This window comes from Nicotiana tabacum, chromosome 8 (assembly GCF_000715075.1).
Source record: "Nicotiana tabacum cultivar K326 chromosome 8, ASM71507v2, whole genome shotgun sequence".
Classification (NCBI taxonomy): Eukaryota; Viridiplantae; Streptophyta; class Magnoliopsida; order Solanales; family Solanaceae; genus Nicotiana; species Nicotiana tabacum.
In genome coordinates this window covers 142240092-142259325 of record NC_134087.1, presented here as the reverse complement: position 1 = coordinate 142259325, position 19234 = coordinate 142240092, and the positions used below count along the sequence as shown (strand labels likewise).

At 34.5% G+C, this 19234-nt stretch overlaps 1 pseudogene; it reads right to left on the bottom strand.

Annotated features, from left to right (window-relative positions):
• Window positions 1-12119: 12119 nt before the first annotated feature.
• On the bottom strand, window positions 12120-16079 carry LOC107818463 (heat shock protein 83-like; annotated as a pseudogene).
• Between the last annotated feature and the right edge of the window lie 3155 nt (window positions 16080-19234).

Sequence of the window (19234 nt, the reverse complement as noted above, 5' to 3'; positions counted from 1 at the left end):
ATCGGGAAGCTTTCATGAGTCAACAGTTGAATATTATAGGTACATTGGCTCGTAGAGATGACCTGTTTTGGTTCTGTAATTTTTTTTGGTCATAACTCCACAGTTAATATGCTTACTCCTAGTTGTCAACCATTTCCTGCCTCTAAATAAGGAATAGGATACATACTTGTGAAGTCTTTTCCTCTTTCGCCATATTAGGTAGCTACGAGTGTTTTGACATGTTAAGCTACGCGAGTGCAGAATCTTATATTCCTTGTCGTATTAGAATGGGGTATTCCATGACTCTGAATTGCTTTAATGGCTTGATTTGATTAAAACATCAGTTCTCTAGTTAACTACTCCCTCCGGTTCACAATAAGTGACCAATTTGATTTTTCATTTTGGTTCAAAATAAGTGTCCAGTTATGTAATCAAGAAAGAATTCAATTTATTTTTACAAAATAACCCCTATGTACATATCCCTAAAAAGTTTTTTTACTCCTCACATTAAATGTTTAATTAGGGGTAGTTTAGTCATAGTAGGTATTTTTGTATAGAATTTAGTATTTTCTTAATTGGCGTGCTAAAAGTAAATTGATCACTTATTATGAACCAGATGGAGTATTGTGTTTTGGTTTTCTGAATACCCTAGTGTTCCTCTTCCTTTTTTGTAAATATGTTCTCTTCATTTCTCTTATTCTTAAAGGGAATAAATAAAAGAAAATACTAAACTTTAGCCACTACAGCAAATAATATGTTCAAGTACTATCTCATTTTTGTATGAGGTAATTCTCTAAAGGCAAAATGCGTTTTATGGAGAAAATTTTACTGACAAATGGCAAAGAATACTCGTATAATTCTATTTTAATTTATATTTATCTATCTATACTATAAAAGTAGGAAACCCAAAACCAAAAAGTTAAATTATCACATTGCCCTTCTTACTAACCTAATTACTCTATTTAATAACTAGAAAAAACCAACACTACAAAGAGAAGCCAACTCATGCCCGTTTCTAGCCGAAGAGTTGCCACCGTTTCCATTCACACAAAAGGGAAAGGAAAAGTTATATACTTCTAATCTTTACGTGATGTTTCCCTTGGTTTATTGGAATATTACATAATCAACATATTGGAGGCAATGTATTCTTATATTTCTATTCCTAGTTTCCTACGTGGAATTAAAGGAACAGAGGGATTAAGCAATTCCTATGTGGGGTTAAAGGAGCAGAGGGATTAAGAAATTCATTCTTTAACAATTCATTGATTTCAGATTGGTTTTTCTCCTCTACAACATACATTTCAATTGACACATTGGTATCCTGTTTAAAGTTGGAAAAAATACAGAAGCAAAAGAATGTTAGCTCAAGATTTGTTTTTATTGACATGGAACATGGGAAGGGTACATGGTTCTGTTAAAATTTATCGCAGCTGGTCAAAATAAAGGGAAACTACCAACTATGTCTATTTATAAGTAGGTTATTATAAAAATTGACCAATTCTTAAAATATTACTAATATTAGCCAATTAGTTATTTGTAGCAAAAAAGGTCAAATTTTTGCTTTTTTTGAGTGGGTGTTATTGGAATATATTGGGTACATCTTAAGGAGCTTGAATCTCAGTTTTGGGATGATTTGGTGAAGTTTTGAGGTGTTTTGAATTGAAAATTCGAAGTAAAAGCTGAACATGAAAAAAAATGATATATGTATCATTTGTGTATTCACTTGTCTATCACATATGTATCATATTTGTATCAATTGTGTATCACATGTATACCTGTGTATGAGATACATGTGTGATACATGTTTGATACATTTGTCTGTCGCAGAAGAATTTTTTGAACTCGATTTAATTACAAATTTTGATACAAAACCAGTCCAAATCACCTCCAATCTTCCTCAAATTTTGTATATTGATTTATTTATATCTTTTCAATGAATTTCAACTATACCCATTGAAAAAGTTCCTTTTTTGCTTAGATTTTTGGCATATCGTATATATTTTTTTTTAATTTCATCACCTTATTTGCTACCTCATCCATGAAATTTCCTTTTCGTCTTGCATTTAATGAATCACGATTAAAAATATGAAAGGTAATTTTTGAATGTGATTCTTTGAGAGAAAGAACCTTATTTTTATTTGGTTTTTAAATTTTTATGTGTTTGACTAGTTTTGGTAAGTCTATGACTAATGACTAGATGTTGGTAAGTTGAGACTTATTTGAGATATTTGTGTAAGTTTCCCAAAACTAAAAGGATCAAGGGAAGCGATGTTGACATTTTTTGGGCCTGAAGTTGTCATACATACGGGGATTTGCAATCGTACCCTATATTCATATGGGGATTTGCAGTCGTACGCTATATTTATGTCATCTTTTAACCTGTACCATATTTTTGAAAGTTATTGATTTGGTAGCCAGCTGACAAAAAATCTGTAATAATATGACAATTACACCCCTGACAAATTTGTCGTTATTCATCAGAATAACGTAACACGTTCATTAAATTCAGATAAAGTTACAGGACTATCAAAATATGCACGCATTCGCTTCAGCCATTGTTTTACTCGCTTTTTTCCTACTTTGTCAAATTTTACTTATTTATATAGTATTTCTTATGGTTTATTTTTTTGATCTCATATGTTGAAGAATTTTTTGGGACATACTTGATTACATGGGAGAATGTCAATGAATATCTGAATCAACAACTACTCACAACACATGCTATCGTGTCAAAATATAAATGATTTAGATTCTAAAATTATTCTTCATGTATATGGATTTATTATGATTTATTGGTTGTTAAAACTTCATGTTAATATAGCATGAAATTGTTTCACATTGAAGCTAAAACTTCATACTAATGCATGCTGAAGTTATTTATCCAACAGTCTATAGTTTTGTTATAAGTTTTATCCGAAACTTCAGTCTAAACATGCTGAAGTTATTTAATTCATTTTGAACTAATATCTGGGTTGAACCCAATTTGGATGAATGGACAAAAAGATGAAAGAAGAAGAAACAGATAGGGAAGTCGATAGAAACTAAGAGAGAAAGAAGTGATTCTTATTATCTGAATGAGTTACATAGAAGTGTATATCTATATATATAGGTAGCTTACTAATTAACTATTAACAACTAAATAGAAGCTATTAACTAACTAACTAACATTAGGAATGGTTGTTAGTAACAAACTAACCAACTAATATGAAATTACTAGACTGCCCTTTCTAGACTATGTTATATCTTTCTCTACACTCCCTCTCAAGCTAGGTGATGAAAATACATTAAAAATACCTAGCTTGGAGGAAAGATATTCATGCTGCACCTTGTTGATCCCTTTGGTTAAAATATCTGCTTGTTGCTCTTTTGTTGATATGTAGGTTGTTTTGATAAGGCCTTGTATAATTTTTTTCCCTAATGAAGTGACAATCAATCTCTATGTACTTTGTTCTTTCGTGATACACTGGATTAGCTACAATTGGAATTGCAGCTTTACTATCACTAAATACTTCAACTGGTAACTTAATATCAACTCCCACTTCTTTTAGTAATCCAATTAACCAAATAAGTTCTGCCACAGTTGTTGCAAGACTTCTATACTCAGCTTCTGCCGAGCTTCTGAAAACAGTAGTTTGCTTTTTGGACTTCCATGAAATTAAAGAATCTTCAAATTTAACCAAATACCCTAAAACAGACTTTCTTGAAAAGGGACAGGCAGCCTAATTTGCATCACAATAAGCTGAAAGAGTGTTGTTGTCTTTGCTGGAGAGTAGAATTCCTTGCCCTGGACTGTTTTTGATATATTTGACAATCCTTAGAGCTGCTTCCATGTGAGACTTCTTTGTTCTTTGTAGGAACTGACTTAGTATTTGAACACTAAATGAGATATCTGGTCTGTCATTGTTAGATATAAGAGTTTGCCTATCAGTCTTTGATAGGAATTTATATCTGCCAATTCTTCATTCATCAAGGCAGTAGACTTAGTTTTCTTGATATGTTCATCATATTCTGTAGTTGTAAGCTTCATGTTTACATCAAGAGGTGTTATTGCTAGTTTAGTAGCTGCAGTACCTGTCTCAGAAATCAATTCTAGTGCATATTTTCTCTGGTGCATGAGAATGCCTTGTTTTGATCTAGCAAATTCTATACCTAGGAAATACTTTAATTCTCCTAGGTCTTTCATCTTAAAGGACTGTTGTAGATGTGATTTAGTTTCCTCTATTATTTTCAAGAAATCACCAGTTATAAGCATGTCATCTACGTATATTAGTACCATTGTGATACCTTTTGCAGTTTTCTTAAAGAACAAGGACTGATCATATTGACTTTGCTGAAATTGAGACTTTAGAAGAGCTTCTGTTAGTTTAGCATTCCATTTCCTAGGAGCTTGTTTCAATCCATATAAGGATTTGACAAGTCTGCATACTTTATTCTCCCCTGACTTGTGAATCCTTGGCCAGATCCATATATATCTCATCTAATAAATCTCCCTATAAGAATGCATTATATACATCCATTTGATGTATATGCCAGTATTTTGTAGCAACTATAACTAATATAATTCTGACAGTTTTCATTTTGATAATTGGAGAAAAGGTTTCTTGATAATCTATCCCTTCTTTTGACTGAATCCCTTAGCTACTAGCCTAGCTTTAAATCTTTCTTTTTCACCAGATGATTTATATTTTATTTTGTATATCCACTTACAACCTATAGGAGTCTTACCAGTAGGCAGAGTTACTATGTCCCATGTGTGATTATTTTGAAAGGCTTCAATCTCAGTCTTCATAGCATCTATCCACTTAGGATCCTTTATAGTTTCATAATATAGAGTTGGTTCAGTAGTATTTGAGGTTTTTGTTAAGTAGGCTTGATATGTAGGACTTAAGTGTTCATATATTAAGTATTTTGATATTGCATATGGTTCATTCTGTTGTGCAGTTAATGACACAAAATCTTTCATCCATATAGGTGGTTTCTTTCTTCTCCCTGACTTCCTTATGTTTAATTGACTAGTAATTGATTGTGGAACTTGATCTGTTTGTTGTATGATTGAGATTTGTTGATTGTTAGTCTGTACAACTTCTGTAGAGTTGGGTTCAAAATTTTGTGTGAACTCTTGTGTAATTTCAGGTGTACTTGAATCTTCTTGTTAATTTGAATACATGTGACCTTCTAGAGTTGCAGTTTGCGGTATTGGATCTGTTATATATAAGAGTATGTCTGTTATGTTTGGTTGAATAAACACAGATTTGTTTTTGTCTTGTTTGTTTTTAAAAGGAAATATGTCTTCTCTAAACTGAACATCTCTTATTACAAAGAATCTTTTATCTATTAGATCATATAAAACATATCCTTTTTGATCTGTAGCAAATCCCATGTAAACAGAAGGTTTTGCTCTAGGCATTAGTTTATCATTCTGATTAATCAATTTTGCATAGCATAAACAGTCTATAACCTTAAGATGTTGTAGTGTAGGTTTTCTGTTATATAGTCTTTCATAAAGACTCTTATTATCAATTACAGAACTATGCAATCTATTAATAATATACACTGCAGCAAGCACACAGTATCCCCAGAGTTTGATTGGTATATTTGCTTGAAATCTTATAGCTCTAGTGAGTTCTAAGATATGTCTATGCTTTCTTTCAGCTACTCCATTTTGCTGAGGAGTATAAGGACATGTCTTTTGATGAATTACTCCTAAATTCTTAAAGAAATTTTCACAAACTGAATTAACAAACTCTGTGCCATTATCAGTCCTGACTGTTTTAACACTTGCTCCAAACTGTATTTTCACAAAAGTAAAAAATTATTGTACAACCACACACACATCAGATTTTAATTTCAACAAGAATATCCATGTCATCCTAGAAAATCATCTACTACAGTTAGAAAGAATATATTACCATCAACAGTAGGGATTCTATAAGGACCCCACAAATCCATATGAACTAACTCAAAAATAGTAGAAGTTCTTATGCTACTGATAGGAAAAGGATTTCTAGTTTGCTTTGCACAAGGACAAGTAGTACATAGATCTAATCTAGCAGATATATCTTGTGCATTTGCAGATAGTAACTTCTTGAGAACAGTAGAAAATACATGTTCAAGTCTCCTATGCCGAAGATCAATGTCATTTGAATTATCTTCTTTACTGATTTCTGTCTCCATAGTGTTTAAACTAATTGCATTATTTTCTGATAATTTTTGTCTACTGAGAATGTATAAACCACTGTCTTCTCTACCAATCGCTTTCACCCTCATACTGAAGAGTTCCTGAAATATACAAAAATCAGAAGAAAGCAACTGAACATTTCAGTTCTTTTGTTATTTTAGAGACAAATAAGAGATTATACTTGAATTGAGGGATGTAGAACACATTAGTTATAATGTCATGTTATGTTAAACCACTAGTTCCAATATGAGTAACTTGAGTAGTTTCTCCATTAGGCAAGTGTACTTTCTTTTGCTGATTTGTATGTATTAAGGATGCCTTATTTAACAATTATAAATCAGCTACCACATGATTTGTAGCTCCAGTGTCTATGATCCATTCTTGAAGAGTATTATAGGCTAATAGAGCATAAGGAATACCTGCTGCATTAGCGGCTGGTGTTGCTGTAGTAGAAGTAGAAGTTGAATTATCTTTGTTGAGTAGTTGTACAATGTGATCATACTGTTTTTAGTGAAAGTGAAATTTGCCATCCAAGGAGTATTGTTTACTTGTCCAATGTTCTGAGGATTGTTAACACTCATTGCACTGCTTGTTAGTTGAGAATTCTCATAATTGTTCTCATTCCAATTGCTGCTAGACACCTGATTACCTTGTATACCAATATCATATAACACATTGTAAGCACTGTGTGTATTTGTGTTCCTTTTCCTTGACCTATATTCAAGAGGATAGCCTACAACTTTGTAGCAATTTTCTTTAGAATGTCCTCTTATTTTGCATACTTCACAGAATAGATTAAAATTTTTCCTAGTCAGTCTCTGATTATTTCCACTAGTCTTGGTACACATAGCTACATCATATTGATTAGTTCCAGACGTATGATTTGGTCCCAGTAAGCCAACATTATTAGCAACTGATTTTTGACTCTTATCACTAATCACCATGGCATATGCTTGGTTAACTGATGGCATTGGACTCATCAGCAGAATCTGACTCCTAGCTTGACCATAGGAATCATTTAATCCCATCAAGAACTGAAACAATTTTAATTTTTGCAAATGAACCACAAATTCTCTTGATTTTGGACAGTCACACCCAGGTGCAGGGACCAGTACCTCAAACTCTTCTCACGGATCATTTAGTCTTAAGAAATATGTAGAGACAGATGTTGTTCCTTGACTTAGCGTTGCAATTTCTTTATGCAAATTATACGATCTTGAGCCATCAACTTTGTCAAATCTCTCATGCAAATCATTCCATACAGCCTGTGCACTTGAGGCATACATTATACCTCCCAGCAACCCACTACTAACAGAATTTATCAACCAAGAAAGTACTATGGCATTCACTCGTTCCCAATGATTCCACAAATTTTCTGGGTAACTTTCTTTGGTACAGGACCCATCAACTAATCCTAATTTATTCCTTCCTAACAAAGTCATTCCCATAGATCTAAACCATAAGGAATAGTTTTCAATCCCAGTTAGTTGAAACAATATGATTTGAATGCCACTAACATCAGATGGACTTAAAAACAGCGGATGATTATAATCAAGTACATGCAAACCTCTTTGATTAGAAATTGAAGTAGGAACTCCAAGAGGAACAGTTGGAACTCCATTAGGAATAGTTGGGACTCCAGTAGAAACTATTTGTTGTTCATTTCTAGCCATAGCGATCAAGAATTTTCAAGGATTGAAATAACGAAGAAGTGGATTTCAGAACTATTTCAATTTTGTGAATCAAGAAGTTGAATCGAGGTTTCGAGGTTTCAGCTACTGAATTAGCTGTGATCTTGCTCTGATACCATGACTAATATCTGGGTTGAACCCAATTTGGATGAATGGAGAAGAAGATGAAAGAAGAAGAAACAGATAGGGAAGTCGATAGAAACTAAGAGAAAAAGAAGTGATTCTTATTATCTGAATGAGTTACATAGATGTGTATATATCTATATATATATAGCTTATTAATTAACTATTAACACCTAAATAAAAGCTATTAACTAACTAACTAACATTAGGAATGGTTGTTAGTAACAAACTAACCAACTAATATGGAATTACTAGACTGCCCTTCCTAGACTATGTTATATCTTTCTCTACACATTTTCTAAAATTTCAGTTTAAACATGCTGAAGCTTTTTAATTCATTTGCTAAAACTTCATACTAAACATGCTTAAGCTTTTTAATTCATTTGCTAAAACTTCAGACTAAACATGCTTAAGTTTTTGTCTTGCAGTATGTAATTTTCTAATGAGTTTTTGCTAATGCATGCTGAAGTTATTTAGTTCATTTGCTAAAACTTCAAACTAAACATGCTTAAGTTATTTAGTTCATTTGTTAAAACTTCAGACTAAACATGCTTAAGTTTTTTAGTTCATTTGCTAAAACTTCAGACTAAACATGCTTAAGTTTTTTAGTTCATTTGCTAAAACTTCAAACTAAACATGCTTAAATTTTTGTCTTACAGTATGTAATTATCTAATGAGTTTTTTCTAATGCATGCTGAAGTTATTTAGTTCATTTGCTAAAACTTCATACTAAAACATACTGAAATTTTGTCCTGCAGCCTATAGTTTTATCAATAGTCCTGAAGGGCAAAATTATCTTTTTAAAATACTTTTAACAAAAATATGAATACGAATGCAAACAAAAAAACAAAACGGGTATAAGTTAAAAGGGGCGACCAAATTAGCCGCCCCATGCAATTTTTATTCATACATATCTTAGTGGAAGTTTCATTGATCACCTTAACAACTTTTATCGATCTGTTTTTTGACCAAGAATTATTCGCCAAAATAAGTTTCGGTAAATTTTACAGTGAATACAAAGTTTATGACGGTGCTATTTGGATGATCTATAATCACTTGCATGTGGATTATAAGATGTGGACTATAGGGATGTATCTGTACGAGAAGATCAAACATTTCAACCAAAATATTAAATTGTACAAGATAGAGAAATAAAATGTTAGAAAGCGGACACTTTTAATGGATTATGAAAAACATTTTGCAAGAAAGTTATTTATTTCAAATTTGGCACAATACTTGATTGTGGAGAAGCAATCAAATTTAGGTTTTGCTGTCATGGTCCCCAAGTACACGTGCCAAATGGTGCCTCCAAGAAAAAAAATTAAAACTCAATAATGTGAACTAGAAGAATGATACAAAAATTAGGTTCTATTTATTTTCTACTTATTTAATTGTAATATTTCTGTCTTTTGTTTTTTTAGCAAAATTGTAATCTTCGTTTGTCCTCTGTGATTTTGTGAAACTTCTTTCCATACTTTATGAGGATATTTGAAGTGCATGCTATGTTTGGGAATAACATCTTTTATATGCTAAACAATTTATTATTCTTGCCAAACGCAAGTCATTCATCATGTACCCAAACATTAAGTATTATCACGTGATCAAGTGAGAGAAAATATTTATAGAAGACAACTCCAATGCAATGAATAAATTAAAGAACTAACTAAATCATCATATTCTAGTTTCTTTACATTACTCATTCTTTGATTTTTCACCATATGTGATTTATCATATTTGAATCTTATAAATATTAGCTATAGGTTGGATGTTTATCATGTGTGATCTCAAATATATATTATATTGTATGCATAAAGTAATGTAGAGTTTACTTTCAACTGTGAAATATGTGATATATCATGAAGCATTCATTTAGGGAAAAAACATATATATATATATAAAGATCATAAATAAAATATGATGTTCACGTTAAAAAGTAGGATAAAAAAAATTCCTCATTAGAATATTCAAGGATCACTAAAGTTTCTTCATATGAAAAAATGATGAGAGAATATGGAGTTACTCACCTATAATCTAAATCTAATTTTGGGGACAACTTCTGATATCATAGAAACTAGGGGTGTCAATAGTTCGGTTCAGACAGCTATTTTATAAAATTTGTACCATATTAATTTGTCGGTTATTCTATTATGTATAACCAAAATTAGACTTTTCAAAACCGTCCCAATTATGTCGGCTTCACTTCGGTATCGGTACGGTTCGGTTAATTTTCGGTATTTTTTTTAAATATTATGTAAAATTCACCAGTAGAAGTAGAATGCAATAACATATGTTCTTTTATAAAACTTAGCAAAACTCTCTAGATATTTCTACTGTTTAAAGGGTGATGAATTAAAAAACATGAAAGATGGCTAGAGTATAGATCCATCAACTATTCGAAAGCAACGTAAAAGAAACCAAGCAAAAGCAAAGAAAATATAAATCACACAAGTGGAAAGATATTAACCAGGCCGGAACTCAAGAATAAAGTTTATATTAAATATTCAAAAAGATAAATCTAATTTGTATGAAAGGAAACATATTCAATACATTGTAGTTTGCTACTCATAATCGCTAGAACACTTTGTGTCTTGCTATTAAAGATACTTGAAATAACTTAGTTTAAGTATAAGTAGCATAATAGATTTTAGGAATTAGTATTTTGAGTTTAATTACTTGTTCGCTTGTAACAGTTTTCATAAATCCAAAACCTAATGAAAAATTTAATGCTTTATTAGTTTTAAACTTACTATATAAATATATTTTCCACATATAAAATTTATTCGGTACGGTTCCGTATTTTTTTGGTTTATTTTTATAAAATAAAAAACCTACCCTAATTATCGGTACGGTTATAGATTTATATAAAAACCTACGGTTTCTTTAAAAGAAACCTAAAAATCGATTCGATCGGTTTAGTCGGTTTTTAAATATCCATTGACACACCGAATAGAAACTATTGGCTATATAAGTTTCTGTTATTTGTGGCTAAAAAAAGGTTAAAGAATCAATATTGATTTGTTGAATAGCCATTTTATCATGGAGATGGAATGTTGATTTAACCATATGTATCGTTGCGAAAAAGTTACTATCCTAATTAAGATAGTTTTCTAAAAACCTCTCCAAACACTCTTTCTATATTTTTTCATAGAAGTCTCTTGCATCATTTCATTCTCTTTTAAATTACTCTAACGATATTCTTGTAAACAAGTCACCATAAGACAATCCCCATTGATTATTCACAAAAACTTGTACTTTATTTATTCAGGTATAAATATTTACTCAAAGTTTTATTTTAATAATATTGATATTATTTTATAAAATTGTATATTGACTCGACATATAACGCACGTGTTGAGAAATTAGTAATAGAAAACCGTCCTAAACAATGGCGAAGCCAGGAATTTCATCTTGGGTGTTCAAACTTGAACGAAGTAAAAAAAAATTACCCGATAAAGAGTGTTCAATATATTCTATATCACTAAAATTTAATACACTAAAATTTAATATTTTACCTATATATACCAGTGTAATTTTTCGACGAAGGGTAATCAGTTAACCACCCTTAGGATATGTAGCTTCACCCCTGGTCCCAAAGCACCTCCGTCAAAATTTGTGCCTGCGGATACATATACATACTCCCCAGAGTCGTAAAAAGAATCTAAACACCGAACCTATACTTCGTAGTGAACTCATTTCCACTCTCTTCATCGTCCACTTAATTCCCACTGTCATCTAATTTTGGTGTGAGTTTTTCAAACCTCAACGCATGACTAAGAATCAAGGGTGCGTGGTTTCCAGTGAGGTAGTTGGACAGTGTTTCTAGGCAAAATCAAGAAATTTCAACAATCTCACTCCAACACCCAACCTCTTTGTCGAAAGTTTTACCCCCAACAATTGACCTCTTTGTTGAAAGGTGTGATCCGTCCAGACCTTAACAAAGAAAGCAGACCATTGCTTTCTCACCACTCTTATTCCGATTCTATACCTCCCATATGAAATGTTTGAATAGGTTTTCAGATCAATTTTGTTACAGATGATTCGGAACGTTTACCCGTTCACGATTAGAATTTAACATCCTTAACGAGTCATAACACTGAGGTTCTAAAAGCATTTTGGTTCATTGGGAGGGGTCCACTTTTCATTCCTGATTTTCCAGTGAATTACGTTCCTACATGCAAAATTCTAGCTATAAAAATTGTACAATAAAACCAGGATAATATAAAAGGAGAGGAACTGTAAAAGCAAATATTTGACCTAGGGAGTAAGACATCACAAAACAGATCGACACTCCATTTAAGTTTTTAAGATCCTAAAAAGGGATACTATAGTTGCTTAAACAACAGAACCCCGACTAACTTTGAAGAACAAAGTCAACAAAAGAGAGGCAAAAGAAGGAAAACTGTTTAACGCATCTTCAATGTTGTTATGTAACACCTTCATCGATGAAGCAAATTGCTTTAGTCCACTTCCTCCATCTTGCTTTCCTCGCCAGTTTCTTCTAGAGCAGGCATATCTGCATCCTCACCAGCTTCCTCTTCTTCGTCAATGCTCAGGCCCAACTTCAACATCCTGTGAATTCTTGCAGCAAAAGTATTTGGGTCGTCAAGACTGAAACCAGATGTCAACAAAGCTGTCTCAAAGAGCAACAACACAATATCTGTCACTGATTTGTCATTCCTGTCAGCCTCAGCTCTCTTCCTCAACTCCTCCATGATTCCATTGTCTGGGTTCACTTCCATTGTCTTCTTGCTTGACATGTAAGAGCTCATGCTGTTGTCCCTCAGAGCTTGAGCCTTCATGATCCTCTCCATGTTAGCCGTCCAACCGTACTCGCCAGTCACTAAACAACATGGAGAATCAACGATCCTATCAGAGACAACCACCTTCTCAACTTTGTCTCCAAGGATGTCTTTGATGACCTTGCAAAGGCTCTCAAAAGACTTCTTTTTCTCTTCCTTTTTCTTCTTCTCTTCCTCAGTTTCATCATCAAGTTTTAGCCCCTCCTTGGTAGCAGAAACTAGTTTCTTACCATCATATTCCTTCAGCTGCCCAACTGCATATTCATCAATGGCATCAACCATGAAGAGCACCTCATAACCTTTCTTCTTTAGACGTTCCAAGAATGGTGAATTCTCGACAGCTTTCCTACTCTCTCCAGTGATGTAATAGATGTCTTTCTGACCCTCCTTCATCCTAGTTACATAATCCTTCAGACTTGTCATCCCATCACCACTCTTGGTGGAGTGGTATCGAAGAAGGTCAGCCAACTTAGCTCTGTTCTGGCTATCTTCATGAATGCCCAACTTCAGGTTCTTTGAGAAAGCCTCATAGAACTTGTTGTAGTCCTCCTTGTTCTCTGCAATCTCATTGAACATCTCAATGCATTTCTTCACGAGGTTCTTCCTAATGACCTTGAGAATCTTGTTCTGCTGCAACATCTCACGAGAGATGCTAAGGGGCAAATCATCAGAGTCTACAACGCCCTTCACAAAGCTAAGGTACTCTGGGATCAGTTCCTCACAGTTGTCCATGATGAACACCCTCCTGACATAAAGCTTGATGTTGTTCATCTTCTTGCGGGTGTCGAAGAGATCAAACGGAGCCCTCTTGGGCACAAAGAGGATTGCTTTGAATTCAAGTTGCCCTCAACAGAAAAGTGTTTGACAGCAAGGTGATCCTCCCAGTCATTAGTCAAGCTCTTGTAGAAAGAGGTGTATTCGTCTTTTGTGATTTCTTCTGGTTTGCGCAACCAGATAGGTTTCTGCTTGTTAATGAGCTGCCACTCATGAGAAACCTCCTTGATTTTCTTCTTCTTACCTTTCTCCTTCTCTTTATCCTCATGCACCTCCTCAATATCACCCTCTTGTTCTCTCTTGGGTTCCTCATCTTCATCATCACTAATTTCCTTCTCGGTTGTCTTCTCTGTCCAAAGATAAATTGGGTAGCTAATGAATTCAGAATGCTTTTTCACAAGGTCCTTAATTCTCCTCTCCTCCAAGTACTCCAACTGCAAATTATCATTACAAGTTAGTTAACTGCAAAACGCCCAATTAGGAAGAGAAAAACTTGCTTGCACATATGGTTGGTACCAGACCAAACTAATTTAACTTCAATTGGGAGATTAAGAACAGCAGTCTTCAAGAATACATCTTCTTATATAGTACTCCCTCCGTTTCAAATCAGATGAGGTAATTTCCTTTTTAGTCCGTTTCAAAATAAATGACACATTTCTAAATTCAAAAATAATTCAACTTTAAACTCTTCATTTTATCCATTTTACCCTTAATGTGAAGCTTTTATAACCGCACAAATGTCATGGCCCCATAAAGCTTTAATCCCTTAAGCTTTTAAGACCACAAGCTTCAAAAATATTCCTTTTTTTCTTAAACTCCGTGCCAAATTAAACTATCTCAACTAAATTGAAACGTAGGAGTAATTAAATATTACGGCATTTAAAAATTTATGAGAAAAGCACTTGTATGGAGATGGAACAAATACCAAATGCACGTCTAGAATAAAAAATATGAGATTACCTGGTCTTCCTTGAGTAAAAGAGTGATTTTAGTTCCTCTGCCCAGTTGCTCTCCATTAACATCCCTTGTAACAGTGAACGAACCACCGGCTTGCGATTCCCAGATATATTGCTCATCATCGTTGTGCTTGGTGGTTACGATAACCTTCTCTGCTACTAGGTATGCAGAGTAGAAACCAACACCAAATTGACCAATCATGCTCACATCAGCCCCAGCCTGTAAAGCTTCCATAAACTCCTTTGTGCCGGACCTCGCAATTGTACCCAGGTTGTTAACCAAATCTATGGAATCACATAAAAACCAGAGATATCAGTACCACTCACACCTAAATAGAATCTCGAAAGCCTATCAAGATAACCAAAGCATCATGAACTATATATTATGGGCCTAGATTGCCAGAAAACATTCTTCAAGCAGAGGACAATGTTATTAATCTTACCCACTCTTTTTAACGCATGCGCTTATACGGTACTTTCAATTTATGTGAACCTGTTTGATTGGGCACGGAATTTAAGAAAAAAGTAAAACTTTTGGAATTTGTGGTCCTAAACAAGTCAAAAAGGGTCCACAGTAATTGTGTGGTTATCTCATTAAGGATAAAATTGGAAATTTAAGCTAAATCATTTCCAAATTTAGAAATGGGTCATTCCTTTTGGAACAGACCAAAAAAGAAATAGGTTCACATAATACTGAATGTAAATCATCCACCTACATTTACAAATCCAAAACACAAACAAATGTCCAAATTGCAGAATAAAACAATTAGACTCAGATGCATCAGGCAAGAGCTCGAAAGGACTACTATATAAAAAAAAGCTACATAGACACATAGTATCGAATTGATTTATGGAGTAACAATTTACTGAAGTCCATGAGAAGCCTAATTTAGTAGCTTAAAAATACAATAAATGGTTAATTATAATCATTAAAACACACGACAGTGTAGAAAACAGATATACGCTCTCAATCTATATTAAGTTAAATCGAAACGAAACACAAAAATGTTGCCAACAAAGATAATCAATAGCACGTGAATATTACATATTCATCCATGCATTGCCGTACTTCTTTTTTCATGCAAAGTTACAAATAGAACAAACGAAATAATGCAATAACAGTGAAAAATCTACGAAAAGTAGGCTGATAAATCTCTGGAAAGGAACAGAGTAAGTAAGAAAAACAAACGTAACTAAATTACCTGCTTTGGTCATGCCAATACCGCTGTCAATGATGGAGAGAGTTTTATTGGCCTTATCAGGAACAAGGCGAATGAAGAGCTCAGGCTGAGCATCAAGTTTGCTCTTGTCCGTCAAGCTCTCGAATCGGATCTTATCCAACGCATCAGAAGAATTGCTAATGAGCTCCCTAAGGAAAATCTCCTTGTTGCTGTAGAATGTATTGATAATCAAACTCAACAACTGGTTGATCTCAGCCTGAAATGCGAATGTCTCTGCCTCAGCCATATGCACATCCGCCATTGATGATTGTAAGCGGGAGAAAAAAAAAGGCGAGTGAAGAATGAACGAGAAGTTTAATGAGAAATTCAGAAACAAGACTCGTGAGTTGCGATTTGTTTTGCGTGACAATGGGAGACGTGTTGGGGTTTATATATGAGTGCATTAGAAATTCTAGGTCCTTCTATAGGAGGCCAAGTCTCTGCTTCTGGAGTCTCCTGTAATCTGCGTTTTAACTTCTATTGGCGGTAACGACTGAACCGGTAGAGGACCGGATTTTCCTACTAATCATGTGATTACTGTAGGCAAAACGGTACTTTTGCTTCACTTAAGACATCTGGAATGTCCAAGTCAGTTAATTTCGGGTAGCTTGAAGGTCTCCGCTATTGGTGTCAAAAATTGGGAGAAATTAATGTCCTTTTTAACTATATATTTTTTAAAAATCATATTCCTTTGTCCAATTAAATTGATAAATATTCTTCCTCCTCTCTTTATCAATTGAATTTGCTAATCCTATTTTACCAATTTGACTGTCAAATTTTAATTTTTTTTAATTTTCGTAATATCATAATATTCTTATTCCTTATTAATCTATATTATATGCTTATTTATTTAAAAAAAATCTTAATTCTACTATAAAACATAAAAAATAATAAACAATAATATATGTTAATAAGGTTGAATGTATACGGTAAAATGCGATATGCTAAGTGACCGCTTAAGAGAGTGACACGTGGAACTTAAAGCGGGCTCAGTTAGAACCAAAGACAATTATCCTGTTTGACACCGGAAAGAATGACACCCATAAAGATACAACAAATGTCCTCCGTTCGGTAGTATTTAATGAAGAATATTCCACAACATTTAGTGCACTGCCCGTTACAAAGAATTTATCATTTATGCTCACTGTTACACCTTCATCAATGACCCTCATAATTGACACTAAAGAGGGGCACAATCCTAGGACCTTGTTCCCTGGACGTAGCTATAAATAGTGAGCTCAGTTATCATTGTAAATGACACAAATTTTCTGACAAACTTATGTTATAATCTACTGAAAGCTCTATACAATTTTATCCTCTTGCTTTTTGGTTTCATCACTGTTGTGCCCGGAAGCTCTGCCCCGAGAATTACTATTTTTCATGATTTCATCTTCATTCCAAGGCTAAGTATTACATATTCTATTCCTTAATTATTTCATGATCGAATTAATTCACTTGTCTAGAAATCACGTATAAATTCAACTATACCATTTTACGGGTAAATAATTTGGCGCCCACTGTGGGGCCTAGACAGCCGTGTAATTAAGTTGATCATTGCCTCTTTTACTAACGTGTTGATTATGTCATAGAAAAAATCATAAGAAATGACAGATAACGGTGTTAACAACACACACAATCCTGAGGTTTGAGGAGACCCACCTCATTTCGAGGATTCAATCAGTGACACCCACAATGAGGGGAACGGTGCCACGCCGATCCATGACAGGCAGTACTCGCGACATGTTCGGGAGGCAACTCCCGATGACGTTAAAGAGGAGCATGTTGTTGATGCGGTAAAGGTCCTACAAGAGCAACAAATGATCATTCTAGGCCACCTCATACGACAGGATAAGGTTATGACAGAGTTGAATCAGGCGTTATCAGGGGGTTTCCAATAACGCGAATAGACAAGATCTAGTTCTTCCAGGCGCTCCCGCAAATCAAACAATGCAGAGGGTCGACAACAATACCTTGAGGGGCGAGGTTGGTTCTGATGGAGCTGGGGGGAGCGGATCCGGCCCCAATAACGAAAATGATCCCTTCAAGAATGAACACTTATGATTTATTAGAGAAATGAACGCCCTCATGGACCAAATCCCGAGCACACCACTGGTACTTCAAACCCTCAAGAGCATATTACTACCTATACAACGGTGGTGAAGGGGAATGATTTGGCTCCTCTCGAAATTGAATCTGTTTTGCTAAAAAAATTTGGAGAGAATCTCACAATGGGAGCCTTGACGTGGTATTCACTGTTACCCGAGCATTTCATAGATTCCTTTGAGATGCTCGTAGATTATTTATTAAGGCTAATGGCGGGGCCACAAAGGTGTAGGACTGAAAGGCTGACATATTCCACTACTAAAATATCAGGTTTTAGCGACAGACAAATTCTGCAATTAAATAGAAAAATTCGTCACTAATCTTATTTAGCGACAAATTAGCAATAGATTATAAAGAAATTCTGCTAGCTATGAGCGTTTTAGCGATAGATTAGAAACGACGTTCGTAGCTAATTCCAATTTTTTTATAGTGTTCAGTTGCACAAGGAGAATTCGAGTATATGCGAGTGTTCGTTACCCAGTTCCAAAAGGAGAGGATGTTTTTCATGGCTATTCCAGACGAATGGGCAACTGAAGCATTCACCAAGGGACTGAATCCAAGAAGTTCAGACGCTTCCCAGAAACTGAAGGAACGTTTGCTTGAGTTCCAAGCAACTACTTGGGCGGATGTCCATAACCAGTACAAGTCAAAGATAAGGAACGAAGATGATCAGGTTGATTTCCCGTCATCGGCAAAGGGACTGGAGAAGAACAAGAAAATCAAAACATGATTTCAATACGGACAGACGATCTTCGAGGGGCCGGATTTTGCCCTACGAATGGACTGAAGGCCGCAACAAAGGTTTTTGTTCATCAGACAGGTTCTCTATCGATAGAAGGACTGATCGTAGTCGAAATAATAGATCATTGCCGGACAAATAAGTGTAAGGGAATGCGAGATCCTTCCTACCCCAGGCTATCAGAATAAAATTTCAATATAGTGTAGTAGAGTTGGTATTAGCTATGAGAAACATCAAAGAAGCACGATTTTCGAAGTCGATGAGATCTGATCCCAGCCAGAGGAATCCCAACTTGTGGTGTGAATACCACACGACAAATGGCCACCGCACTGGGGACTGCCGACATATCCCGAAAGAAGTGGCGACACTATTGAAAAATGGTCATCTTAGAGAATTTTTAAGTGACCAGGCCAAGAACAAATACGGTGTAAGGCCCCGTGAAATTTCACCTAGAACCCGAGATTTTGTGGTGCCAAGGTAAGCTAATGTGTTTGAGGATTGTATAAATTCTCGCGGTATGGATTTTGGGGTCGTTCAGTGTGTCGGGGAGTTGAAGGATAAAATTTACAGAACAAGGCAATTTTATGGTCCACCATACGATCGCAGAACTAGTTTGCGAGCCGCATATCGGCCGCGGAATGAAGCAGAAAGATTGCCAATAATGAGGACCAT